General features: G+C 41.2%; 1 protein-coding gene and 1 long non-coding RNA gene across 2 annotated transcripts in view; both read right to left on the bottom strand.

The window, feature by feature from the left end:
• The window catches only part of ZNHIT3 (zinc finger HIT-type containing 3), a 209585-nt gene that overhangs the window by 91485 nt on the left and 93075 nt on the right, over positions 1 to 25025 (bottom strand). The gene's annotated exons all lie outside the window — the stretch shown is intronic.
• LOC125927470 (uncharacterized) lies at positions 1696 to 24568 on the bottom strand. The gene is made up of 2 exons (XR_007459350.1): positions 24404 to 24568; positions 1696 to 8310 (listed from the first exon to the last, which is right to left on the bottom strand). It is a non-coding gene; the product is annotated as an uncharacterized LOC125927470 (long non-coding RNA).

The following is a 25025-nucleotide window of genomic DNA, read 5'->3' as shown; positions in this document are numbered from 1 at the left end:
GCGTTGGGTCATTCATATATGACTTTTATGATCTCAAGGTATGCTCCTTCTATCCCTACTTTCTTGAGTGTTTTTATCAAGAAAGGATGCTGTATTTTGTCAAATGCTTTCTCTAAATCTATTGAGAGGATCATATGGTTTTTGTCCTTTCTTATATTGATGTGATGAATCTCGTTAATTGTTTTGTGGATATTGAACCAGCCCTGCATCCTAGGTATAAATCCTGCTTGGTCGTGGTGAATAATTTTGTAATGTATTGTTGGATCTGGTTGGCTAATATCTTGTTGAGGATTTTTGCATCCATGTTCATCAGGGAAATTGGTCTATAGTTCTCCTATTTTAGTGTGGTCTCTGTCTGGTTTTGGAATCAAGGTAATGCTGTCTTCATAGAAAGAGTTTGGAAGTTTTCTTTCCATTTCTATTTTTTGGAACAGTTTCAAGAGAATAGGTGTTAACTCTTCCTTAAATGTTTGGTAGAATTCCCCTGGAAAGCCATATGGCCCTGTATTCTTGCTTTTTGGAAGATTATTGATTACTAGTTTGATTTCCTTACTGGTTATGGGTCTGTTCAAATTTTCTATTTCTTCCTGTTTCAGTCTTGGTAGTGTATATGTTTCTAAGAATTTGTCCATTTCTTCCAGATTACCCATTTTATTGGCATGTAATTGCTCGTAATATTCTCTTATTGTTTTTATTTCTGTTGTGTTGGTTGTGATCTCTCCTCTTTCATTCTCGATTTTATTTGGGTCCTTTCCTTTTTCTTTTTGATCAAACTGCCTAGTGGTTTATCAATTTTGTTAATTCTTCCAAAGAACCAGCTTCTGGTTTCTTTGATCTGTTCTACTCGTTTTGTTTTGGTTTTTTGTTTTTGTTTTTTGTTTTTTTTTTTTTGGCTTTGATAGCATTAATTTTTGTTCTAATCTTTATTATTTCCTGTCTTCTTCTGGTTTGGGGTTTTATTTGCTGTATTTTTTCCAGCTCCTTAAGGCGTAAGGTTAGGTTGTGTATCTGAGATCTTTCTTCCTTCTTTAGGAAGCCCTGGATTGCTATATTCTTTCCTCTTATGACCGCCTTTGCTGTGTCCCAGAGGTTTGGGGTTGTGGTGTTATCATTTTCACTGACTTCCATATACTTTTTAATTTCCTCTTTAACTGCTTGGTTAGCCCCTTCATTCTTTAGTCGGATGTTCTTTAGTCTCCAAGTATTTGTTACGTTTCCAATTTTTTTCTTGTGGTTGATTTTGAGTTTCGTAGTGTTGTGGTCTGAAAATATGCACGGTATGATCTCAATCTTTTTGTACTTACTTAGGGGTGATTCGTGTCCCACTATATGGTCTATTCTGAAGAATGTTCCATGTGCACTGGAAAAGAATGTATATTCTGCTGCTTTAGGAAGAAATGTTCTGAATATATCTATTAAGTCCATCTGGTCCAGTTGTCATTCAAAGCCATTGTTTCCTTGTTGAGTTTCTGATTAGATGATCTGTCCATTGCTAGAAGTGGGGTGTTGAAGTCCCCTACTATTATGGTATTATTATCAATGAGTTTCTTTATGTTTGTGATTAACTGATTTATATATTTGGGTGCTTTCACATTTGGAGCATAAATTTTTGCAATTGTTAGGTCTTCTTGGTGGATAGACCCCTTAATTATGATATAATGCCCTTCATCTCTTGTTACAGTCTTTATTTTAAAGTCTAGATGGTCTGATATAAATATGGCTACTCCAGCTTTCTTTTGTTGGCCATTAGCATGAGCATAGCATCCCCTCACTTTTAATCTGAAGGTGTCTTTACTTCTACAGTGGGTCTCTTGTAAATGTCATATAGATGGATTTTGTTTTCTTATCCATTCTGTTACCTTATGTCTTTTGATTGGAGCATTTAGTCCATTGACGTTTAGAGTACTGAAAGATATGAATTTTTTGCCATTATCTTACTTGTAGAGTTGGAGTTTCTGGCAGTGTTCTCTGGTCCTTACTAGTATTTATTGCTTTTGGTATTTATTTATTTATTTATTTATGTAGAAAGTCCCCCTTAAAATTACTTGCAGGGATGATTTAGTAGTTATGAACTCCTTCAATTTTTGTTTGTCTGTGAAACTTTTAATCTGTCCTACTGTTTTGAATAGCAGACATGCTGGATAAAAAATTCTTGGCTGCATATTTTTCTGATTCAGCACATTGAACATATCCTGCCACTCCTTTCTGGCCTGCGAAGTTTCTGTGGATAAGTCTGGTGCAAACCTGATCTGCCTTCCCTTATAGGTTAAGGACTTTTTTCCCCATGGCTGCATTAATGATTCTTTCCTTGCCTGAGTATTTTGTGATTTTGACTATCATATGCCTTGTTTATGGTCAGTTTTTGTTGAGTCTAATAGGAGTCCTCTGTGCTCCCTGGATTTTGATGTCTGCGTGTTTCCCCAGTTTGGGAAACTTTTCTGCTATGATTTGCTCACATAACACTTCTATCCCTTTTTCTCTCTCTTCATATTCTGGGACCTCTACGATTCTGATGTTGTTCCTTTTTAAAGAATCACAGATTTCTCTAATTCTTAAATCATGCTCTTCTGTCTTAGTCTCCCTTTCTTTTTCTTCTTCATTATTCTGCATGTTTTTCCTCTATATCGATGATTCCTCATCCATTCTTGCTGCCATAGCATCCTTTTGAGATTGCAGCTCAGTTGTAGCATTTTTTATTTTTTTTTTATCCTGACTAGCTTTTACTTCTTTTATCTCTGCAGAAAGGGATTCTAATCTATTTTAGACTCCAGCTAGTATTCTTATGATCGTGATTCTAAATTCTGGTTCAGACATCTTGCTTGTATCCTTGTTAGTTAAGTCCCTGGCTGTTGTTTCTTCCTGCTCTTTTCTTTTCTTTTCTTTTTTGAGGCTTCCTTTTTTTTGTTAAATAGAATTTATTGTCAGATTGGTTTTCATACAACACCCAGTGCTCATTCCAACAGGTGACCTCCTCAATGCCCATCACCCACTTTCCCCTCTCCCCCACCCCCCATCAACCCTCAGTTTGTTCTCAGTATTTAAGAGTCTCTTATGCTTTGCCTCCCTACATCTCTGTAACTTTCTCCCCCCATCCCCTCCCCCCCGGTCTTCTGTTAAGTTTCTCAGGATCCACATATGAGTGAAAACATATGGTATCTGTCTTTCTCTGCCTGACTTATTTCACTTAGTATAATACTCTCCATTTCCATCCTCGTTGCTAAAAATGGCCAGATTTCATTCTTTCTCATTGTCAAATAGTATTCCATTGTATATATAAACCACATCTTATTCATCCATTCGTCAGTTGATGGACATTTAGGCTTTTTCCATAATTTGGCTATTGTTGAAAGTGCTGCTATAAACATTGGGGTACAAGTGCCCTTATGCATCAGCACTCCTGTATCCCTTGGGTAAATTCTTAGCAGTGCTATTGCTGGGTCATAGGGTAGATCTATTTGTAATTTTTTGAGGAACCCCCACACTGTTTTCCAGAGTGGCTGTAACAGTTTGCATTCCCACCAACAGTGCAAGAGGGTTCCCATTTCTCCACCTCCTCTCCAGCATCTACAGTCTCATAATTTGTTCATTTTAGACCCTCTGACCAGCGTGAGGTGGTATGTGAGTGTGGTTTTGATTTGTATTTCCCTGATGAAGAGCGACACTGAGCATCTTTCGTGTGTCTGTTGGCCATCTGGATGTCTTCTTTAGAAAAGTGTCTATTCATGTCTTTTGCCCATTTCTTCACTGGATTATTTGTTTTTTGGGGTGTGGAGTTTGGTGAGTTCTTCATAGATTTTAGATACTAACCCTTTATCCGATATGTCATTTGCAAATATCTTTTCCTATTCCGTTGGTTTCCTTTTAGTTTTGTTGATTGTTTCCTTTGCAATGCAGAAGCTTTTCATCTTCGTGAGATCCCAATAGTTCATTTTTGCTTTTAATTCCCTTGCCTTTGGGGATGTGTTGAGTAAGAAATTGCTGAGGCTGAGGTCAAAGAGGTTTTTTTCCTGCTTTCTCCTCTAAGGTTTTGATGGTTTCATGTCTCACATTCAGGTCCTTTATCCATTTCGAGTTTATTTTTGTGAATTGTGTAAGAAAGTGATCTACTTTTATTCTTCTGCATGTTGCTGTCCAGTTCTCCCAGCACCATGTGTTAAAGATACTGTTGTTTTTTTCTATTGGAAACTCCTTCCTGCTTTGTCAAAGATCAGTTGGCCATACATTTGTAGGTTCAATTCTGGGAATCTCTATTTTATTCTATTGGTCTATTGTCTGTTTTTGTGCCAATACCATGCTGTCTTGGTGACTACAGCTTTGTAGTAGAGGCTAAGGTCTGGGATTGTGATGCCTCCCACTTTGGTCTTCTTCTTCAAAATTAATTTGGCTATTTGGGGTCTTTTGTGGTTCCATAAAAGTCTTAGGATTGCTTTTTCTAGCTTTGAGAAGATACTGGTGCAATTTTGATTGGGATTGCATTGAATGTGTAGATTACTTTTGGGAGTATTGACATTTTAACAATATCTTTCTTCCAATCCATGAGCAGGGAATATTTTTCCATTTCTTTGTATCTTCTTCAATTTCCTTCATAAACTTTCTGTAGTTTTCAGCATACAGATCTTTTACATCTTTGGTTAAGTTTATTCCTAGGTGATTTTATGATTGTTGGTGCAATTGTGAATGGGATCAGATTCTTTATTTCTCTTTCTCTTGCATCATTATTGGTATATAAAAATGCAACTGATTTCTATACATTGATTTTGTACCCTGCAACTTTGATCAATTCATGTATCAGTTCTAGAAGACACTTGGTGGAATCTGTCAGGTTTTCCATGTAGAGTATCATGTCTTCTGCAAATAGTGAAAGTTTGACTTCATCTTTGCCAATTTTGATGCCTTTGATTTCATTTTGTTGTCTGATTGCTGATGCTAGAACTTCCAACACTATGTGAAACAACAGTGGCGACAGTGGACATCCCTGTCGTGTTCCTGATCTCAGGGGGAAAGCTCTCAGTTTTTCCCCATTGAGGATGATATTAGCTGTGGGTTTTTCACAAATGGCTTTTATGATGTTTAAGTATATTCTTTCTATCCCGACTTTCTCTAAGGTTTTTATTACGAAATGATGTTGAATTTTGTCAAATGTTTTTCTGCATCTGTTGACAGGATCATATGGTTCTTTTCTTTTGTTAATGTGATGTATCACATTGATTTATTTGTGAATATTGAACCAGCCCTGCATCCCAGGAATGAATCCCTCTTGATCATGGTGAATAATTCTTTTTATGTGTTGTTGAATTTGATTTGCTAGTATCTTGTTGAGAAATTTTGCATCCCTGCATTCATCAGGGCTATTGGCCTGTAGTTCTCTTTTTTTGCTGGGTCTCTTGTTTGGGAATCAAAGTAATGCTGGCTTCATAGAATGAGTCTGGAAGTTTTCCTTCCCTTTCTATTTTTTGGAACAGCTTGAGAAGAATAAGTATTACCTCTACTTTAAATGTCTGGTAGAATTCCCTAGGGAAGGCATCTGGTCCAGGACTCTTATATGTTGAGATTTTTGATAACTGATTGAATTTCTTCACTAGTTATGGATCCGTTCAAATTTTCTATTTTTTTCCCATTTGGGTTTTGGTAGTGTGTGGGGGTTTAGGAATTTGTCCATTTCTTCTAGCTTGTCCAGTTTGTTGGCATATAATTTTTCATAGTATTGCCTGATAATTCCTTGTATTTCTAAGGGATTGGATGTAATAATTCCATTTTCATTCGTGATTTTATTTATTTGCGTCTTCTCTTTTTTCTTTTTGAGAAGCCTGGCTAGAGGTTTATCAATTTTTTTTATTGTTTCAAAAAACCAACTCTTGGTTTCATTGACCTGCTCTACTTTTTTTTTGGATTCTATATTGTTTATTTCTGCTCTGATCTTTTTTATTTCTCTTCTTCTGCTGGGCTTGGGGTGTCTTTGCTGCTCTGCTTCCATTTCCTTTAGGTGTGCTGTTAGATTTTGTATTTGGGGTTTTTCTTATTTCTTGAGATAGGCCTGGATTGCAATGTATTGCAACCCCTTCTCAGGACTGCCTTTGCTGCATCCCAAAGCATTTGGATTGTTGTATTTTCAGTTTCATTTTTTTCCATATATTTTTAAATTTCTTCTCTAATTGCCTGGTTGGCCCATTCATTCTTTAGTAGGATGTTCTTAACCTCCATGCTTTTGGAGGTTTTCCAGACTTTTTCCTGTGTTTGACTTCAAGCTACATAGTATTGTGACCTGAAATTGTGCATGGTATGATCTCAAATCTTTTATATTTATTGAGGGCTGTTTTGTGACCCAGTATGTGATATACCTTGTAGAATGTTCTGTGTGCACTTGAGAAGAAAGTATATTCTGTTGCTTTGGGATGCAGAGTTCTAAATATATCTGTCAAGTCCATCTGTTCCAATGTATCATTCAGGGCCCTTGTTTATTGATCCTGTGTCTAGATGATCTATCCATTGTTTAAGTAGAGTATTAAGGTCCCCTGCAATTACCACATTCTCATCAATAAGGTTGCTTATGTTTGTGATTAATTGTTTTATATATTTGGGGGCTCCCATATTCGGCGCCTAGACATTTATAATTGTTAGCTCTTCCTGATGGATAGACCCTGTAATTATTATATAATGCCCTTCTTCATCTCTTGTTACAGCCTTCAATCTAAAGTCTAGTTTGTCTGATATAAGTATGGCTATCCCAGCTTTCTTTTGGCTTCCAGTAGTATGATAGATAATTCTCCATCCCCTCACTTTCAATCTGAAGGTGTCCTCAGGTCTAAAATGAGTCTCTTGTAGACAGCAAATAGATGGGTCTTGCTTTTTATCCAACCTGATACCCTATTTCCTTTGATTGGCACATTTCGTCCAGTTATATTCTGTGTTGTTACTGAAAGATATGAATTCAGAGTCATTGTGTTATCTGTAGGTTTCATGCTTGTAGTGATGTCTCTGGTACTTTGTGGTCCTTGCAACATTTCACTCACAGAGTCTCCCTTAGGATCTCTTGTAGGGCTGGTTTAGTGGCGATGAATTCCTTCAGTTTTTGTTTGTTTTGGAAAACCTTTATCTCTCCTTCTATTCTGAATGACAGACTTGCTGGATAAAGGATTCTCAGCTGCATATTTTTTTCTGTTCATCACATTGAAGATTTCCTGCCATTTCTTTCTGGCCTGCCAAGTTTCAGTAGATAGGTCTGCCACTACCCTTATGTGTCTACCTTTGTATGTTAAGGCCCGTTTATCCCTAGCTGCTTTCAGAATTCTCTCTTTATCCTTGTATTTTTCCAGTTTCACTATGATATGTGGTGCAGAAGATCAATTCAAGTTACATCTGAAGGGAGCTCTGTGTGACTTGGATTTCAATGTCTTCTTCCTTCCCCAGATCAGGGAAGTTCTCAGCTATGATTTGTTCAAATATACTTTCAGCCCCTTTCTCTCTCTTTTTCTTCTGGAATTCTTATGGATATTGTTCCGTTTGATTGCATCACTTAGTTTTCTAATTCTCCCCTCATACTCCTGGATTTTTTTACCTCTCTTTTTCTCAGCTTCCTCTTTTTCCATAATTTTATCTTCTAATTCACATATTCTCCCCTCTGCCTCTTCAATCCGTGCTATGGCTACCTCCATTTTACTTTGTACCACATTTATAGCATTTTTAAATTCATCATGACTATTTTTTAGTCCCTTGATCTCTGTAGCAATAGATTCTGCTGTCCTCTATGCTTCTTTCAAGCCAGAAATTAATTTTATAACTATTATTCTAAATTCTTGTTCAGTTATAATGCTTAAGTAGGTTTTGATCAATTTGTTAGCTGTCGCTACTTCCTCAAATTTCTTTTGAGAATTCTTCCGTTTCATCATTTTGTCTAGTGTTCTGTCCCTTATGCATTTTAAAAGTTTGTAGCATTTTCTGCACCTGCGAACACTGCTATATTAAAAGGGGGTCAAAAACTCTCCAGGGCCTGGCCCCTCAGGAGGTGTTTTTTTGGAGATTGTTACTTGCTCTCTGTTGTGACTTTGGTTATTTTATTATCCTACCTGTAGTGATATTTTGGACCCTCCAGCAGGTGTGCTTTGATTGGTTCCTTGGAGTACTCCTATCTTTTCTCCAGTTGACCCATTTTATTCCTGGTAGATTCTGTCTCTTTTCCTCCCAGACTCAGGGGTTCAAAGTCCTTTGGCTTCAGCACTTCTTTGAGAGACGGAAGAGGTATGAATCCCCTACTTCTCCACCATGTTGGCCCCAATTCGACCTGTATTCTGCTCTTTCTTTTGGGGTGAATTACTTCATTTCATCGTTTTGAAAGGAGAAAAAGAATGAGGTTAAATTTTTTAATTAAAATTTAAAAATTAAAATTAAAAATTAAAAACACACACACACAAATCAAATAAGTGATGCTAGATACTAGGTGTGTTTTGGTCTGGATGTTGAGAGGGGCTTGATAGATTAGAGAAAAAAAGGGGGAAAAAAGAAAAGGAAATCATTTGAAAATTTTAAAAAATGAATACACTGAAATAGAATAAAATGAAATGATGGAAGTAAATAGAATTTGAAAACCTTTACAGAAAAGTAAAAAAATATAGTAGAAAAAATTAAAGAATGTTTTTAATAAAAATTGAAAATAAAAATAAATTCTTTTTACTGTATTTCAAGATAAAGAAAACAAACAAAAAAGGGGGGGGGAAGAAAATTGAATAGATGGACCAGTGAACAGACTGAAATTACTTCTTTTTCCCCTAGGGGTCAAACTATGAAGTGCTTTATAGTCTGTAAACTAAGAAGGCAGGGAGACTTGTGTTCCTGAAGAGCGAAGTTGGTCCAGTTGGGCAGGGCTTAGCGCAGTGGCTCCATTCTCCACTAGATGGTGTCGCTTAGCACCGGGTGGATTGTTGTGGTGCTTGTAGGTGTGTATGTGCATGCATGGTAGCGTGAAATTGGTGAAAATGGTAGTGTGAAATGAGACCCAGCTATGCAGTCTCTAGTATCAGAACTCTGCTCTCCCCGATCAGCAATCACGCACCTGTCCTTTGTCTTCAGCTTCTATCCATTCCCCACTTTACAATGTCCATGACCAAGCCTCAGGCAGCACCTCCATCCTGAGTTTTATCTCAGATGTGGCTGTGTTTCCTGATCCTTTATTTCTGAGGGACTGTGGTTTTGACCCATTCTGTCCCTCTGAGGAGGGTCTCACCAAGCAATGTCCAGGTGCTGGCTGCACCCAGGAACATTCAGAGGACCATGCTGCTGAAGATGCCCACAGACTGTGGCTGGGTGCCAGCCTGCCCCAGGAAAAGTTCATGTGATCATGCAGCTTTTCAGGGATTATGACAAATCACAACACAAATGGCACCAGGCTTCACCCCCAACTACCTTGTTTCAGCACCAGCGAATGTGGTTGTTCACCCAGATCCACTGGGGCCTTTGCCTTTGAGGGAGCCACACAGCCTCTACCAGATGTCCACCCAGCAGAGGAACCACTTCTCCCCATATGGCCAGAAGACCCATGGACTTCACTCTGCACCTGGGGATTCGCCCTTCTCACTAGAGCACCACCAGGTATCGAGATGCAGAGTTTCAGACTCTGTGCTCCCCCTGTTTATAGAGTCTCAATGGAATATAAGCCCTCTCCTTTCTCCTTTCTCCCTTTTTAAGTTCAGTCCCTGTGGCTATTTCCACTTTTCCATTTCTCTCCAGCTGCTTTTGGAGGTGTGCTTTTCCTGTATTCTTCCCCCATCTCCATCCTCTCTCCACATGCAAAAATAGCTCCCTGCCTTCTGTGGCTTCTGTATTCCCCAGTTCACCTCTCTGTGCCATGCACCTGCTAATTTCTGTGGTTCAGGTTGTGCAGACTGTTGTGTTAATCTCAAATCAGTTTTCTAGGTGTGCAGGATGGTTTGTGTTGGTCTGGCTATATTTAATGAATGCAAAACACAAAAAAAACCATACTGTTTTGCCATCTTGGCTCCTCCCCTGTAACGTGAAATTGTGATGGATATATTGCCTGTGGTGTATATTTGGCATGGTTGTTGTATATGTAGGATGTGTGGGAGGTATATTTATGGTGTCTGTGTGGCATATGTCTATTTGTGTTGTATGGGTGATGTTTGGTGTGTGTGCAATGCATGTGTAGGATATATATTTGGTATATGTATGATGTGTGTTTGGCATGTGTGTTTTATGTTTGCTATTTGGCTTAGGTGTTTTGTTTCTGTGATGTGTATGTATTATGTGAGTGCTGTTTCTGTAGTTTATGTGAATGTGGGAATGTATCTGTGGTGTGTTTTTGCTTTAGAGTTTGTATGTGTGGTCTTTATGTGGGATGCGTGTGGTTACTATGTGATTTATGTGTCATGTGTGTGGTATATATATGTATAGTATGTGTGTGTAATGTTTCCAGTATGTGAATTGTGGGTAATGTCTGGGTATGTGTGTGTAGTGTATGCATGTTAATGACTGGTGCATGTGTATTTGTGTCTGGTATTGGCAGTGTGTGTCCTGTCTGTAGTGCATGTATTGTGTGTCTGTTCTGTTTATGTCATGTATGTTTGTTTAATATATGCCTTGTTTGTGTGGTGTGGTTTTTCAACTTTATTATTTCCCAAAGCAGAGTATATGCGCTTCCCTTACATTCCCCCTATAGGTTTTCAAACACTTTTAGTAAAACAAGATGTTAGTTTAAAGATAGTTTTTCATTACATTTTTAACACTTCTAACTTAGTGAAACAAGATGTTAGGTGAAAGATTGTTTCTCCATAGTGTTGTTTATATGTTGTTATATGTTTATAGAGTTGAGTTATAATTCTACACCTAGGTTTTCAACCACTTCCAACTTAGAGAAAAAGATGTTTGTTGAAAGATAGTTTCTTCAGTGTTTTACAGAGTGGACCATATGGTACTTTCCTTATAATTCCCTGTAAAAATCTTCAAACACTCCTAACTTGGTGACACAGATGTTAGTAGAAATTTGCTTTCTCCATAGAGATGTTTCACAGAGTTGAATATATGACACTTTCCTTATAGTTCTCCACATATGTTCTCAAAAGCTTTTCCTTTAGTTGAAAGATTGTTTCTCCACAGTGTTAAGTCACAGAATAGAGTTATGACACTTTAGTTATACTTCGAGGCCTAAGTTTTCAAACATTTCCAACTTAGTGAAACAAGATGTTAGTTGAAAGATTGTCTCTCCACAGTGTTCCTTCACAGAGTTGAGTATATTGCACTTTAATTATAGTCTAGGCCTAGGTTTTCAAGCACTTCTAATTTTGTGAAAGAATATGTTAGTTTAAAGATGGTTTCTCCACAGTGTTGTTTCACAGAATTGAGTATATGGCACTTTCCTTATAGTTCCTTTCCCAGGATTTCAAACAACTCTTACTTAGTGAAACAAGATGTTAGTTGATAGATTGTTTCTCCACAGTGTTGTTTCACAGAGCTGAATACTTTCCTTAAATTTCCTTCATAGGGTTTTAAACACTTCTAAATTAATAAACAAGATGTTAGTTGAGAGATGGTTTATCCACAATGTCGTTTCATAGAATTGAGTACATGGCAATTTAGTTAAACTTCTAGGCCTAGGATTTCAAACACTTCAAACTTAGTGACAGAAGAGGTTCGTTGAAAAATGGATTCTCCACAGTGTTTGCAGAGCTTGAATTATGGTACTTTAATGATAATTTTATGGCTTGGTTTTCAAACACTTATACCTTGGTGAAACAAGATGTTAGTTGAAAGATGGTTTCTTCCCATGTTTTTTAAAAGTTGAACATATAACATATTCTTTCCAGCTCCCCACTGAGGTTTGCAAACACATCTACCTTAGTGAAACAAGATGTTAGTTGAAAGATCATTCTCCACAGTGTTGTTTCTCTTTCACATAGTTCAATATGTGGCACTTTTATAATACTTCCAGGCCAATATTTTCAAACCCTTCTAACTTTGTAAAACAAGATGTTAGTCAAAAGATGGGTTCCACATAGGGTTTTGTTTTGTTTTGTTTTTTTAGCAGAGTTGACTATATAGTATTTTTGTTTCAGTTCCCCACTTAGATTTTCAAACACTTTTGTCTTCATGAAACATGATGTTAGTTGAAAGATTGTATCTCAACACAGATTGTTTACCAGAATTGAGTATACGGCACTCTCCTTTTAATTCCATGAATAAGTTTGCAAACCCCTCTAACTTAGTGATACAAGATGTTAGTTGAAAGATAGTTTCTCCACAGTGTTGTTTCTCAGAGTTCAGTATATAGCAGTTTTGTGATATCTCCATAGGCCTAGGTTTTCACACTCTTCTAACTTGCTGAAAATGTTATTCAAAAGATAATTCCTCCTCCATGTCTTTTCCCAAAGTGGAGTATACTGAACTTTCTGCGAATTCAATGCAGAGGTTGTCAAACATTTCTCACTTATGTAAGCAAGTTGTTAGTTTAAAGATGTCACCTCCACAGTGTTTTTGCTTAGAGTTGCATATAGAGTACTTTCCTTATATTTCTACGAGTATGTTTTCAAAAACTGAAATATTAGTTGCAAGATGGTTTCTCAAAGTTGGGAACAAACCTACACAGGCTGAATGTCATGTGATCTTGGTCACCAATTGGTGGGCACCCTGCAAAAGCCAGAACTCAGAAAAGGCCAAGACACATTCCTGGTGGGAAACGAGGCCCAGAGGTCCTTTTCTAAGGATACAGTACTGTGCAGAAAACACCTGCTTTCCTGAAAGCCTGAATTCCACTTGGAAACAGCTCCCTTAACATGGGCAAATATCGTGAGATCTCAGGCCAAATCTCCCAAGACATCAGGAACCATCTGGTTGACACCTTGCAAAACCTGGAACTGCCTAGAGGAGGCTCATTTCTGGAGGCAAAGGAGGCTGTGAATTCCTTTTCCATAGATGCGAGATTGTTGAGAACACCCATGCTCCACTGAAACGCAGACTGGCTCCATTTGGTCACGCTTCACAAGACCCAAGGGCAAATCTCACAAGATCTCAGGAGAAATCTCATGAGATCACTGTCGTCATCTAGCAGGCACCCTGCAAGTTCTGGAATTCCCTGGCGAGCCTCATTCCTGAGGTGAAAAAGCCCTGAAATTGCTTTTCCGAGGATTTGAGAATGTTGGGAGCACCCCTTATCCCCTGAAGGACAGCCTGGCTTCCATTTTGACACACATTTCAATTTCCAGGGGCAAATCTCATGAGATAAAGGGCAATTCTCCAAAGACCTTGGGCGCCTTCTGGCAGTAACCCTGCAAGAGCCAAAACTAGCAAAGCCTCTTTTTCTGGAGGGAAAAATGCCTGGAAGAGCTTTTTGCAGATTCTAGATGGTTGGGATCACCCTGCTCCCTTGAAATGTAACCTGGCTTCCATTTTCACAAAACTAAGGTGACCCTGTGGTAAATCTCATGGGATCTCAGGACAAATCTCATAGATCTTGGGCACCACTAGGCAGACACCAGGCAAAAACTGGAATTCCCTAGCCAAACCTCATTCTGAGTCATGGAAAAAGTCCAGATTTCCATTTCTGCTAATTCAGGAACATTGGGAACACCACTGCTTTCTTGAAAGTCAGACTAGGCGGGAGGGAAGATGGTGGCGTAGGAGGACGCTGGGCTCACCGCGCGTCCTGCTGATCACTTAGATTCCACCTACACCGGCCTAAATAACCCAGAAAACCGCCAGAGGATTAGCAGAATGGAGTCTTTGGAGCCAAGCGCAGATGAGAGGCCCACGGAAGAGGGTAGGAAGGGCGTCGAGGCGATGCGCACTCCATGGACTGGGGATGGGAGCCAGGGTGGAGGGGCGGCTCGCTGGCCAAGCAGAGCCCCCGAGTCTGGCTGGCAAAAGCAGAGGGGCCTGACGGACTGTGTTCCGACAGCAAGCGCGACTTAGCGTCTGGGAGGTCATAAGTTAACAGCTCTGCTCAGAAAGCGGGAAGGCTGGAGGACAAAGGGAGGGAGAGCTGCTGAGCCCCCGGATGACAGAGCTCAGCTTGGCGGGGAACAAAGGCGCTCGCCAGCGCCATCTCCCCCGCCCATCCCCCAGCCAAAATCCCAAAGAGAACCAGTTCCTGCCAGGGAACTTGCTCGCTCCTCTGCGCAAACACCCAACTCTGTGCTTCTGCGGAGCCAAACCTCCGGCAGCGGATCTGACTCCCTCCCACTGCCACAGGGCCCCTCCTGAAGTGGATCACCTAAGGAGAAGCGAGCTAAGCCTGCCCCTCCTGCCCCTGTGCACCTTGCCTACCCACCCCAGCTAATACGCCAGATCCCCAGCACCACAAGCCTGGCAGTGTGCAAGTAGCCCAGACGGGCCATGCCACCCCACAGTGAATCCCGCCCCTAGGAGAGGGGAAGAGAAGACACACACCAGTCTGATTGTGGCCCCAGTGGTGGGCTGGGGGCAGACATCAGGTCGGACTGCGGCCCCGCCCACCAACTCCAGTTATACACCACAGCACAGGGGAAGTGCCCTGCAGGTCCTCACCACTCCAGGGACTATCCAAAATGACCAAACGGAAGAATTCCCCTCAGAAGAATCTCCAGGAAATAACAACAGCTAATGAACTGATCAAAAAAGGATTTAAATAATATAACAGAAAGTGAATTTAGAATAATAGTCATAAAATTAATCGCTGGGCTTGAAAACAGTATAGAGGACAGCAGAGAATCTCTTGCCACAGAGATCAAGGGACTAAGGAGCAGTCACGAGGAGCTGAAAAGCGCTTTAAACGAAATGCAAAACAAAATGGAAACGACAGCTCGGATTGAAGAGGCAGAGGAGAGAATAGGTGAACTAGAAGATAAAGTTATGGAAAAAGAGGAAGCTGAGAGAAAGACAGATAAAAAAATCCAGGAGTATGAGGGGAAAATTAGAGAACTAAGTGATACACTAAAAAGAAATAATATACGCATAATTGGTATCCCAGAGGAGGAAGAGAGAGGGAAAGGTGCTGAAGGGGTACTTGAAGAAATTATAGCTGAGAACTTCCCTGAACTGGGGAAGGAAAAAGGCATTGAAATCCAAGAGGCACAGAGAACTCCCTTCAGACGTAACTTGAATCAATCTTCTGCACGACATATCATAGTGAAACTGGCAAAATACAAGGATAAAGAGAAAATTCTGAAAGCAGCAAAGGATAAACGTGTCCTCACATATAAAGGGAGACCTAAAAGACTCGTGACTGATCTCTCTTTTGAAACTTGGCAGGCCAGAAAAGATTGGCACGATATCTTCAGTGTGCTAAACAGAAAAAATATGCAGCCGAGAATCCTTTATCCAGCAAGTCTGTCATTTAGAATAGAAGGAGAGATAAAGGTCTTCCCAAACAAACAAAAACTGAAGGAATTTGTCACCACGAAACCAGCCCTACAAGAGATCCTAAGGGGGATCCTGTGAGACAAAGTACCAGAAACATCACTACAAGCATAAAACATACAGACATCACAATGACTCTAAACCCGTATCTTTCTATAATAACACTGAATGTAAATGGATTAAATGCGCCAACCAAAAGACATAGGGTATCAGAATGGATAAAAATACAAGACCCATCTATTTGCTGTCTACAAGAGACTCATTTTAGATCTGAGGACACCTTTAGATTGAGAGTGAGGGGATGGAGAACTATTTATCATGCTACTGGAAGCCAAAAGAAAGCTGGAGTAGCCATACTTATATCAGACAAACTAGACTTTAAATTAAAGGCTGTAACAAGAGATGAAGAAGGGCATTATATAATAATTACAGGGTCTATCCATCAGGAAGAGCTAACAATTATAAATGTCTATGCACCGAATACCAGAGCCCCCAAATATATAAAACAATTACTCATAAACATAAGCAACCTTATTGATAAGAATGTGGTCATTGCAGGGGACTTTAACACCCCACTTACAGAAATGGATAGATCATCTAGACACACGGTCAATAAAGAAACAAGGGCCCTGAATGATACATTGGATCAGATGGACTTGACAGATATATCTAGAACTCTGCATCCCAAAGCAACAGAATATACTTTCTTCTCGAGTGCACATGGAACATTCTCCAAAATAGATCATATACTGGGTCACAAAACAGCCCTTCATAAGTTTACAAGAATTGAAATTATACCATGCATACTTTCAGACCACAATGCTATGAAGCTTGAAATCAACCACAGGAAAAAGTCTGGAAAACCTCCAAAAGCATGGAGGTTAAAGAACACCCTACTAACGAATGAGTGGGTCAACCAGGCAATTAGAGAAGAAATTAAAAAATATATGGAAACAAACGAAAATGAAAATACAACAATCCAAACGCTTTGGGACGCAGCAAAGGCAGTCCTGAGAGGAAAATACATTGCAATGCAGGCCTATCTCAAGAAACAAGAAAAATCCCAAATACAAAATCTAACAGCACACCTAAAGGAAATAGAAGCAGAACAGCAAAGGCAGCCTAAACCCAGCAGAAGAAGAGAAATAATAAAGATCAGAGCAGAAATAAACAATATAGAATCTAAAAAAACTGTAGAGCAGATCAACGAAACCAAGAGTTGGTTTTTTGAAAAAATAAACAAAATTGACAAACCTCTAGCCAGGCTTCTCAAAAAGAAAAGGGAGATGACCCAAATAGATAAAATCATGAATGAAAATGGAATTATTACAACCAATCCCTCAGAGATACAAACAATTATCAGGGAATACTATGAAAAATTATATGCCAACAAATTGGACAACCTGGAAGAAATGGACAAATTCCTAAACACCCACACTCTTCCAAATCTCAATCAGGAGGAAATAGAAAGCTTGAACAGACCCATAACCAGCGAAGAAATTGAATCGGTTATCAAAAATCTCCCAACAAATAAGAGTCCAGGACCAGATGGCTTCTCAGGGGAGTTCTACCAGACATTTAAAGCAGAGATAATACCTATCCTTCTCAAGCTATTCCAAGAAATAGAAAGGGAAGGAAAACTTCCAGACTCATTCTATGAAGCCAGTATTACTTTGATTCCTAAACCAGACAGAGACCCAGTAAAAAAAAGAGAACTACAGGCCAATATCCCTGATGAATATGGATGCAAAAATTCTCAATAAGATACTAGCAAATCAAATTCAACAGCATATAAAAAGAATTATTCACCATGATCAAGTGGGATTCATTCCTGGGATGCAGGGCTGGTTCAACATTCGCAAATCAATCAACGTGATACATCACATCAACAAAAAAAAAGATAAGAACCATATGATCCTGTCAATTGATGCAGAAAAGGCCTTTGACAAAATCCAACACCCTTTCTTAATAAAAACCCTTGAGAAAGTTGGGATAGAAGGAACATACTTAAAGATCATAAAAGCCATTTATGAAAAGCCCACAGCTAACATCATCCTCAACGGGAAAAAACTGAGAGCTTTTTTCCTGAGATCAGGAACACGACAGGGATGCCCACTCTCACCGCTGTTGTTTAACATAGTGCTGGAAGTGCTAGCATCAGCAATCAGACAACAAAAGGAAATCAAAGGCATCAAAATTGGCAAAGATGAAGTCAAGCTTTCGCTTTTTGCAGATGACATATTATACATGGAAAATCCGATAGACTCCACCAAAAGTCTGCTAGAACTGATACATGAATTCAGCAAAGTTGCAGGATACAAAATCAATGTACAGAAATCAGCTGCATTCTTATACACTAACAATGAAGCAACAGTAAGACAAATAAAGAAACTGATCCCATTCACAATTGCACCAAGAAGCATAAAATACCTAGGAATAAATCTAACCAAAGATGTAAAAGATCTGTATGCTGAAAACTATAGAAAGCTTATGAAGGTAATTGAAGAAGATATAAAGAAATGGAAAGACATTCCCTGCTCATGGATTGGAAGGATAAATATTGTCAAAATGTCAATACTACCCAAAGCTATCTACACATTCAATGCGATCCCAATCAAAATTGCACCAGCATTCTTCTTGAAACTAGAACAAGCAATCCTAAAATTCATATGGAACCACAAAAGGCCCCGAATAGCCAAAGTAATCTTGAAGAAGAAGACCAAAGCAGGAGGCATCACAATCCCAGACGTTAGCCTCTACTACAAAGCTGTCATCATCAAGACAGCATGGTATTGGCACAAAAACAGACACATAGACCAATGGAATAGAATAGAAACCCCAGAACTAGACCCACAAACGTATGGCCAACTCATCTTTGACAAAGCAGGAAAGAACATCCAATGGAAAAAAGACAGTCTCTTTAACAAATGGTGCTGGGAGAACTGGACAGCAACATGCAGAAGGTTGAAACTAGACCACTTTCTGACACCATTCACAAAAATAAACTCAAAATGGATAAAGGACCTGAATGTGAGACAGGAAACCATCAAAACCTTAGAGGAGAAAGCAGGAAAAGACCTCTCTGACCTCAGCCGTAGCAATCTCTTACTCGACACATCCCCAAAAGCAAGGGAATTAAAAGCAATAGTGAATTACTGGGACCTTATGAAGATAAACAGCTTCTGCACAGCAAAGGAAACAACCAACAAAACTAAAAGGCAACCAACGGAATGGGAAAAGATATTTGCAAATGACATATTGGACAAAGGGCTAGTATCCAAAATCTATAAAGAGCTCACCAAACTCCACACCCAAAAAACAAATAACCCAGTGAAGAAATGGGCAGAAAACATGAATAGACACTTCTCTAAAGAAGACATCCGGATGGCCAACAGGCACATGAAAAGATGTTCAACGTCACTCCTCATCAGGGAAATACAAATCAAAACCACACTCAGATATCACCTCACGCCAGTCAGAGTGGCCAAAATGAACAAATCAGGAGACTATAGATGCTGGAGAGGATGTGGAGAAACGGGAATCCTCTTGCACTGTTGGTGGGAATGCAAATTGGTGCAGCCGCTCTGGAAAGCAGTGTGGAGGTTCCTCAGAAAATTAAAAATAGACCTACCTTATGACCCAGCAATAGCACTGCTAGGAATTTACCCAAGGGATACAGGAGTACTGATGCATAGGGGCACTTGTACTCCAATGTTTATAGCAGCACTCTCAACAATAGCCAAATTATGTAAAGAGCCTAAATGTCCATCAACTGATGAATGGATAAAGAAATTGTGGTTTATAGACACAATGGAATACTACGTGGCAATGAGAAAAAATGAAATATGGCCTTTTGTAACAACGTGGATGGAACTGGAGAGTGTGATGCTAAGTGAAATAAGCCATACAGAGAAAGACAGATACCATATGGTTTCACTCTTATGTGGATCCTGAGAAACTTAACAGAAACCCATGGGGGAGGGGAAGGGAAAAAAAAAAGAGGTTAGAGTGGGAGAGAGCCAAAGCATAAGAGACTGTTAAAAACTGAGAACAAACTGAGGGTTGATGGGGGGTGGGAGGGAGGGGAGGGTGGGTGATGGGTATTGAGGAGGGCACCTTTTGGGATGAGCACTGAGTGTTGTATGGAAACCAATTTGACAGTAAATTACATCTATTAAATAAATAAATAAATAAATAAATAAATAAAATAAACATCATAAAAAAAAAAAGAAAGTCAGACTAGCTTCCATTTTGACACACTTGGCATGCCCCAGGGTCAAATCTCATCACATCACAGGCCAAATCTTGTGAGACCTCAATCCCCACTGGCAGACACCCAGAAAGTGCCAGAATTGCATGGCCAAGCTTTGTTCCTGGAGGAGAAAAAGTCCAGTAATTGCTTTTCTGTGGATTTGGGATTGTTGGGAGCACCCATGATCCCCTGAACCACAGCTTGGCTTCCACTTAGTCACATTTCACATGACCCAGGGGCAAATGTTGCAAGATGTCAGGACAAATCTCGTGTAATCGCTGTGGCCATTTGGCAGGCACCAGGCAAGTGACAGAATTCCATGGTGAGCCATATTTCTAGAGGTGAAAAAGCCCTGCAATTGCTGTTCTGCAGAATCAGGACCATGGGGAACACCCCTGCGCCCCTGAAACACAGCCTGGCTTCCGTTTGGACACAACTCATGTGACCCGGGGGCAAATCTCAAGAGATCTAGGGCACCATCAGGCAGCAGACATCAAGGCCAGAACTCCACAGCTGAACCGGGTTCCTAGAGGCAACAAATAACCTCAAGAACATTTTCTCAGAATTGGGACCATTGGGAATTCACCTACTCCCTTGAAACGCCCCCAGGCTTCCATTTGAACACACCTAGAGTGATCCAGGATCAAATTGCACAAGATATCAGGGGCCCTCTGGCAGGTACCTGGAACGCAGTAATTCCCTAGCCAAGCCTTGTTCCTCGAAGTAAAAATGTCCTGCAAGGAATTTTTGGCAGATCCAGGATCATGGGGAACACCCGTAATCCCCTGAAAGTCAGTCTGGATTCCACTTGGAAGCAGTTTGCTTTAGCCAGGAGAAAATCTCATGATATCTCAGGGCAAATCTCCTGAGATCTCAAGAGACACCTGGCAAGATACGGAACCAACTTAGCCGAGGCTTATTCATGGAGACAAAAGGAGGCCCTGACTTGGGAATTGTTGGGAACACTCCTGATCCCCTGAAACACAGCCTGTTTTCCATTTGGACACAGGTCGCCTGACCCAGGGATAAATCTCACGAGATCCAGGGCAAAACTCGCCAAACCTGGGGCACCTCCTGGTGGTCACACTGCAAGAGCTGGGATAGCCATGCCAACTATGGTTTTTGGAGAGAAAGAAGGTGAAAAAGGCCTATTCAGCACTTACAACACAATTGAGTACAACCAACTCCTGCTCCCAGGAAAGGCAGACTGGCTTCCATTTTGAAAAACGTTGGGTGACCCAGGGCTAAATCCTGTGAGTTCTCAGGCCAAATATTAGAAGATCTCAGTGCCAAATTGGTGGGCACCAGAGAACAAGAATTTGCCAGGCAAGCCTATTTCCTGGAAGTGACAAAGGTCCAGAATTCCTTTTCCACACATTTGGGACCATTGGGAACACAGTTGCTGTCCTGGAAGGCAGCCTCTCTTCCAGTTTGACACATGTCATGTACTCTAGGGGGAAATCACATGAGACCTCCAGCCAGACCTCGGGGAAACATGGCCACCATCTGGTGTGAAACCTGCAAGAGCCAGAACTCCCTAACAGAACCTCCTTCCTGCAGGGAAAAATGCCCACAAGGCCTTTTCAGAATTTTGACAAGGTTGCAATCTCCCTGCTCTCCTGGAAGGCAGACAGGCTTCAGTTTGGAAGTGACTTGCAAGACCGAGGGAAAACCTCATGGGACCTCAGGCCAAATATCATGAGATCTAGGGCACAAATAGGTAGAAACAAGAGAAACACTGGAAATCCCAAACCAAGCCTCATTCCTGGGTGTGGAAAAGGCTCAGAATTCATTTTCTTCTCTTTCAGGAACCTTGAGACCACAGCTTTCCTGAAAGTCAGCCTGGCTTCCATGTTAACACACATAGTGTGCCCCTGGGGCAAACCTCATGACATCACAGGCTAAATATCCCGAAACTCAGTGGCCAATGGCAGGCCCCCAGTAAGTGCTAGAACTCCATAGCCTAGCCTCTTTCCTGGAGGTGAAAAAGTCCTGCAATTGCTTTTCTGTTGATTTGGGACCATTGGGAGCACCTCTGATCCCTTGAAATGCAGCCTCAATTCCCTTTTGACACACCTTGCATGACCCATGGGCAAATCTCCCAAGATCTCAGGTGCACTCTGGCACTTAACCATTAAGCACTGGGACACAGAGCCTGGCTTCTGGAGGGAAAGAAGGCCCAGAAGTCCTGTTCAGAAGATTCCACACAGTTGGGAACACTCGAATCCTGTTCCCCCAAAGTGCCCCCTGGCCAGCTTCCATTTTGACAAACCTTACCTGACCCAGGCCTAAATATTACAAGATCTCAGGCCAAATATCATGAGAACTCAGGTGCCATTGGGCAGTCACCCGACAAAAACCTGAATTTCCTAGCCAAGCCTTTTTCCAAGAGGAGAAAAGGGTCCAGAATTACTTTTCCGTAGGGTCTGGACCATTGGGAACATGGTTGCTTTCCTAAAACGCTGTCTGGCTCACAGTTTGACACACATCACCTGCCCCAGGGGCAAATCGCGTGAGACCTCAGCTCACATCTCCCCATACCTTGGCCGCCAACTGGTGTGCACCCTGCATGAGCTGGAACACCCTAGCAGAGCCTCCTTCATGGGGGAAAATGCCCACCCGGGCTTTTGGGCAGATTAGACAGGATTCCAAACCCCCTGATCACCTGACAAGATACCAAGCTTCCATTTGGACATGCCTGGCATGAACAGAGAGTTAATCTCGTGGATCTCACATCAAATCTCGTGACTTAGGGAGCCAATGGGCGGATGCCAGGGTAACTCCAGAATTCCTTAGCCAAGCCTTTTTCCTGGTTGTCAAAGAGGTCCTAAATTACTTTCCTGCTCTTTCAGAAACTTTGGGAGCACTGACTTCCTGAAATGCAGCCTGGTTTCTTTTGTGACACACTTGGCATGCACCAGGGGCAGTCCTCATGACATCACAGGCCAAATCATGTGAGACCCCAGTGGCCAACTGGTGGGTCCCCAGAAAGTGTAGGAACTCCAGAGCCAAGCCTCGTTGCTGGAGGGAAAAAGTCCTGCAATCTCTTTTCTGCTGATTTGGGACCATTAAGGGCACCTCTGATCCCGGAAATGCAGCCTGGCTTCCCTTTTGACACACCTTGCATGACCCTTGGGCAAATCTCATGAGATCTTGGGCACCCTCTGGCACTTACCCCTCAAGTGTGGGGACATGCTAGCCAAGCCTGGCTCCTGGAGGGAAAGAAGGCCCAGAAGACCTATTCAGCAGGTCCCACACAGTTGGTAATACCCAACTCCTGCTCACTTGAAACGTCACCTGGATTCCATTTTGACAACAATTGCATGACCCAGAGCGAAATCTGGGGAGATCACAGGCCAAGATCATGAGATCTCTGGCACGCATCAGGCGGGCATGCAACAGAACCGGAATTCCCTAGCTGATATTTTTCCAGGAGTAGAAAAGCCCCAGAATTCCCTTTCTGCAGGGCCGAGACCATTGGGAACATGGCTGATTTCCTGAAATGCAGCCTGGCTTCCAGGTTGACACACCTTGCGTGCCCCAAGGGCAAATTGCATGAGACCTCAGGCCTCATCTGATGATACCTTGACCACCATCTGGTTTGCATCCTGCATGAGCTGGAACTCCCTAGCAGAGCCTCCTTCCTGAATGTAAAAATGCCAACAAGCCCTTTTCAGCAGATTGGACATGGTTGCAATTCCCCTGCTCTCATGAAGTGCAGCCTGGCCTCCAATTTTTCAAACACTGAGTGACCTTGTTGTAAAATCATGGGATCTCAGACCAAAAATCATGAAATCCAGGGCACTGATGGGAGGGCCCCAGGTAAAACCCAGAATTCCTAGAGCAGAGCCTCATTCCTAGATGCCATAAAGGTCCTTTTTCTCTCTGTCAAGAACATTGGGACAACTACTTTCCTAAAATGTAGCCTGGCTTACGTTAGTTGAAAGATGTTTTCCTTACAGTGTTCTTTTACAACCTTGAGTCCATGGAACTTTTGTTATACTTCCAGCCAAAGATTTTCAAAATCATCTATCTTAGTAAAGCAAGATATTAGTGAAAAGATATTATACTGTCTTGTTTCAAAAAGTTCTGTATATGGCACTTTACCAAAGGCCATAGGTGCTTCTATTTCTTGAGAGAGTCAACTTGCTAAAAGTTTGTACTAGTCGCTTCATTAACAACAGTCTCCATTCTAGTCTCTAATGAAGAGCTCTAGCTGCTGGCAATAATTTTGAACCCCTTTACTCTATTTTCAAAGTAGCATCTCCCTGGAGTTCCTTCCTAGTGAGTTTCTCAGAATAATATCCTCTGCTTCTCAAGTGGTGAAGTCCTTGTGACTGTGGAATAGGTATTATAACAGGACAGCCCCTTAATTTGGTTTCAGAAGTATACGGACATCCAGAGGCCTGAGTCATTGGAAGATGCCCAGTAGAGAATGTTTCTATGTATGCTGGACCAGAGGTTTCTGGGGAGAACTGGCCTCCTTTATGGACTGAGAGGAAATGAAGTGAGTCATCTCCTTTCCAGACTGATCCTATTCCAACTTGAAGTGTCGAGCTTTAGTCCTCCTCCTAGCCATTTCCTTACCATGGCTGTGTGTCTAAAAAAATTTTGTTCACACATAGAAGTCATAGAACTGTCACTCACTGAGCTGGCACCCTGGGGTAGGCCACGAGCTCCCACTTTGATCTTGTGCCCAGTGAGAGCCATTAGTGTCTGCTCAACAAAAGGAATGATGGCCTTTAGTCCCTGAGTGCATGGCGCTTGGCCTGCTCTGGTATAGAAGGTGAAGGGGAGCCAGCTTTATTCACTCACCTGGTTGACTGAGTTGCTTTCATCCTGAGAAGCAGACTGTTTGTACATGGGCTGTATGAACCAGGAGAGGATCGGCACAGGAAAGGCCCATTTCAGGAACAGGGAATGAAGTCCTTGTTCCAGCAAGAGCCAGGAAAACCCGATAACTACAGCTCAAGCACTGCTGCCTCTGAAAATTGAAGGAAATAGTGGGAAGGACAGACAAAATTAGAAAATTGTGGCTCCTGAAGAAAGAATAGTGGTTTCTTGCTGACAATGCTCCCTGGTGTAGCTCTGTAGAGGGATCCTTTGCCTAAGCCCAGGCATTTCTTACTCCTGATACAACCAGGTTGGTAGGGCATTGTGCTGGGTACTTCAATCTCAACATTCCCCATATGTCAACTCTAAAGAAGAACACTATCACTCTGGGTCTCCATTTACACAAATTTGCTCTTTTTTTTTGAGAAAAGGCTCTGCCTGGAATCTGTTCAGATCCAGTGTCTGAGAGTAATATCACCTTTTTTCAATTTGGGAGTCTGGTGATGTCCACGTGATGGTGATATAGGTTTTGCATTGGGCCCTTCTCAACTTGGTTCTAGAGGCATGTGGCCATCCAAACACCTAGGGTATTTGAAGGTCCCAG

This window comes from Panthera uncia, chromosome E1 (genome assembly GCF_023721935.1).
Source record: "Panthera uncia isolate 11264 chromosome E1, Puncia_PCG_1.0, whole genome shotgun sequence".
Taxonomy (NCBI): Eukaryota; Metazoa; Chordata; class Mammalia; order Carnivora; family Felidae; genus Panthera; species Panthera uncia.
The sequence above is the reverse complement of the archived record's forward strand: the minus strand, read 5'-3'. Positions and strand labels throughout refer to the sequence as shown.